The 4,482-nt window shown below is 38.5% G+C and overlaps 1 non-coding gene across 1 annotated transcript; it reads left to right on the forward strand.

Moving 5' to 3' along the window:
• The first annotated feature begins 314 nt into the window (after nucleotides 1–314).
• On the forward strand, nucleotides 315–396 carry TRNAS-AGA (transfer RNA serine (anticodon AGA)). Its single transcript has one exon. It is a non-coding gene; the product is annotated as a tRNA-Ser (tRNA).
• Nucleotides 397–4,482: the final 4,086 nt, after the last annotated feature.

Raw genomic sequence — 4,482 nt, forward strand, 5'->3', positions numbered from 1 at the left:
TCAACAGCATTAGTCGTGTACATATACAGCAGGAGCAGATTTCCCATTCCCTGTCAAGGGCAAGTCTCTTGACCAGATTCCGGGAAAAGAAGGAGTGACCTTGGTATGGGTAACAGTGATCGCCCTGAGAATGTGCTCCTGTAACATTGTCTGACAATGCTAGAATGTCTCCATCGTTGATGAAAACCATGAGTGAATCATAGTTATGTTGATAATATCATGACTGTGTGAAGTGCCTAACTCAATGCCCAACTGTTCAAAATGGTCTGACCTTGCACACACTGTCATATGGACATTCAGGAGATCACGGACAAGTAGTCGTGGCCGAGCGGTTAAGGCGATAGACTAGAAATCTATTGGGGTTTCCCCGCGCAGGTTCGAATCCTGCCGACTACGGGTCTGTTTTTTTTTCTATATTGCACTTCAACCCTATGAGATATGTACAAATCCAAATATAAAAAAATCATTGTAATGCAACAATCGAAGGATCGTCTTACACTTGAATGTTTTGCTTTGGGCCTTCAATGGCTACTTTTGTTTTCTGTCACAAGTTTTCATGAATCAAAACCAGCCCATCCGGACGAGTGAGTGACAGGCCAACATGCTCATATAAGGCATCAGGGCGCCTGCTTCTGTTACTGAAATAAGAGGGCCCATGATGAGAGGGAGCCACAAAGACACAGAGAAGAGACAGCTCCAGAGAAAAGACAGCCAATGCCGCGCGACCAGCACAAGAGGATGCTGAGATGTACAGGTTCTTATGCAGACACTGGAGTAAGCAGCCTCACTAAGAGGGACATGGCGAAGGCAGCGGCTCCAAAAATAACTTTCCTGAATGAACTTCTTCAATGTTTTTTAGACAGCTGTGTTCCTCTGTACTCACATTATGAAAGTGCAGAGCTTTCGGTCAATATCGTTTTTGTTTTTCAAAAAGAATTCCGTGATATACTTCCAGCTTACTTGTACAGCAACTCTTCCTTTGGCGCTGTATCTGAAATGGACGGAGGTGAGTTGAAACACTACGTACAAAGAGTTGCGCATGTGGCGCTGTGGCTTAGATGGTTAAAGCGCCTGTCTAGTAAACAGGAGATCCTGAGTTCGAATCTCAGCAGTGCCTGCTTCTTTTAAAGCACTCTTTCGAACACGTTGAAGAAAGGGCTTTTTCCAACTAAGCATGAAGGTGCTGGACAGGCACTCATTGCTCCTTTTAGTTAAATGCTTTAATTAAGAGTTGTATTTGATCATAAAAAAGGTTCTGGGGGAGCAAATTCTAGGAGGAAACTTTAGAAACCTCTGCCCCATATAAAATCACCTAATTTTTAATTGACTCAATTTTTAGTAGCTGAACTATCAATAACTGTAACTAAGATCCTCAGGCCGACACACACGTTTGGAAGCCAGTAACATTTTTTGTATGGTGAGCATTTTTAACAAAGAAAATGTGTTCACTATCCAGAAGCCATGGTGTGAGTCTTACAATACCACACTAAAGGCTAGTAAGAGGCTAACTGAATCACTTCTTTGTCAGATAAGGTACAATGAGAGTAAATGATTTCCCGAGGATCACACACTTTGGTTAAATGGTGATGCCAGGATTTGACTCCAGTCTTCACTTTATGCACTTTACCATATACCTTCTCAACTCAAGTTGATGGAGGTCACTTTTTAAAGGGATCCTACAACACCTCCTCTGGGTTTTACAACTGAAGTATGGTGATTGAAAGACACAGAAGAACAAGCACATGCATGCTATGATCACCTGATTGTAGCCATTATTTTACACAGCAAGGCACCTGTTTAGCTGTGTCCCATTTGTTATCCTCCATCATTCAGACTTTGTTAGGTACACCCTACTAACAATAGTCACTCCCGAATAACCTACTCACTGCTTTACCTGCAGCCATCTAGCTGAAATCACTTTTATTTCAAATCCTCTGATAAAATATAAATGGCCAACATGTATTGAACAGAGAGAGGCTCACAGTATTGTGGGATCGCTATTGAATTGCGCGCGCTATTTACCGCTCAAGAGTCCTAGATAAAAAGGTTGGCAGCAAGTTATATCCTGCCCTGAAGCTTCCCACAAAACTTGTTTCCAGTAAACAGAAAATATATCGTGGTTCAGGTGGATATCTTGCGCTCAAACCATACACTTTTGCTTTAGTAACAAAAATTATTATTTTACAAGTCCAACCTCCTTATCCATATATTCTTTCCAAGTCAATCAAAGAGTCAATTGACATAATGTATCTAAAAAATGAGTGGTTTTAATTCTTCATGCAAACACACAGCCGACACGTGTTTCGACCTCAGCTCATATATGCTTCCTATATCTTTTAGATTTTAGTTCTCAATGCCCGGCGGTTTCTTTTGAGCATTTATTTCAATCCTCCCGTAATCTTATAATTGTTATGAGCTCCAAAGTTCAAGAAACACCATTTAGTGGGCTGAATCCCAGGCTCCAATCTTGAAAAATACTCCAAAGGGCCCTTTGTATTACGGGAACTTACAATACTCACCTAATTTCTGACCCAATACAACCATTCCTACAGGATTGAAATAAATGCTCAAAAGAAATCGCCGGGCATTGAGAACTAAAATCTAAAAGATATAGGAAGCATATATGGGCCTTGAGAACGACCTGAGGTCGAAACACGTGTCGGCTGTGTGTTTACATGAAGAATTAAAACCACTCATTTTTGAGATACATTATGTCAATTGACTCTTTGATTGACTTGGAAAGAATCTATGGATAAGGATGTTGGACTTGTAAAATAATAATTTCTGTTACTAAAGCAAAAGTGTATGGTTGGAGCGCAAGAGATCCACCTGAACCACAATATAATTTCATGTATTGAACAGAGCCTGTGTCACTCAGTTTCTCTGTTTCTTTCTATTTGCTGGAAAGGCAAATCAAAATAAATAAGTACATAAGTGAATAAAAACAGGAATAGAGCTTCCCCAGCCTTAGCTCAGAACTTTGTCTTTGAACTCTGGCTGGGAACAGTTCACCCTGCTCCCACAAAGCACATGTGCCAGCAGGCCACTGTTCACTTTGCCTGCCACAAGAAAGGATCCTGAGAGAAAAAGGTGCTTGCGTGCTCTTAAACATTGTACATGTCATGAGAATTGGTATAGCAGAATAAAGTCTGATAGCACACAGACCATTTTCATTTAATTAATTACAATTACACATAGGCCCATCCCAATGTATACAGCTTTTTAATCGAGTGTCAGGTGAAGAGTTATAAAATGTACAAGGAATTCTTACGTTTTATTTCAGCACTTGGTTTAGTAGACTCCTGGCGTCTGCTGATCTTGAGTATATGCTACATTCTACACTACATGAAACCCATTCTTGTATTGATTTTCTATGCATGTCCACGTCTCAGTCTAGTATGATAGTTGAATCTTCGATTGATAGTGCTGTTATATCGAACCATGCTCCAGTAATTACCATTTTTGATACTGACAACACAGAAAACGGCTCTACTAGATGGAGATTTAAAAACATTTGAGTAAATTACAGAAAATTTGAGGATTCTTTCGATACCTTTCATCAGCAATTATTTGAAATTATTAAGGACTCTGAGACTCTGACTCTTCTCCTGTCAACAACTGGGATGCATATGAAGCAGCATTGAGAGAACATATTTTTCTCCTATTTAGCCAAAAAGAAAAAAAGAAAGAGTTATATACTGTATTTAGTAAACTAAATAAGCTTGAATAAAATACAGTGAAAAGCCTGATGATAGTATTTTTTTAAATATTTTATCCTTACGTATTAATATTACAAATTAATTATCCAAACAAGCTTGCAGTGTTATACTTAAACACAAATCCCAAACATATCGAACGTCTAATAAAGCTAGAAGGGGTCTTGCTTCGTATCTAAAAATTTAAAAGGAATGGTCTAGGATATCTGGTATTAAGAATGACTCTGGGCGTATGATTTCCTCAGATAAGGATATATTAGACATCTTCAATAAATAGTATCAGAAACTGTTTGCATCAGAGCATACAGAAAGGTGAGTTGACGTCACATGTTTTTTTGTGCAAATGAATAGAAATTCGAACCCTCATATGGATTTAAGTTCCCTAGATGCTCCCCTGCATATTGAAGACATACGTAAAGTCATTAAAGATTTAAATAAGGGTAAAGTTCCTGGTTCTGATGGACAGACAATGTATTGGTTTGCACATTTTGCTTCTAGTTCAGCCCCAAAATCAGTTAAGCTGTTCAATTACTTCTATAGTATAGGAACACTTATGTGAAACACCTGTGTATAGGCGCGTTATAAATGCTATATCATATCATATCATATCATAACATTCTTAAGGTCTTTTACTGAAGCCCTTTTGATACTTTTTCCAAAGCCTGGCAAAGATAATGAACTCACTAAGAATTAAAGACCAATTTAATTGATTAAATCTGATTGTAAATCTTCACCAAAATATTAGCAAAACACAATAGACTTTTTT

This window comes from Ambystoma mexicanum, chromosome 1p (assembly GCF_040938575.1).
Source record: "Ambystoma mexicanum isolate Mex_15411 chromosome 1p, UKY_AmexF1_1, whole genome shotgun sequence".
Taxonomy (NCBI): domain Eukaryota; kingdom Metazoa; phylum Chordata; class Amphibia; order Caudata; family Ambystomatidae; genus Ambystoma; species Ambystoma mexicanum.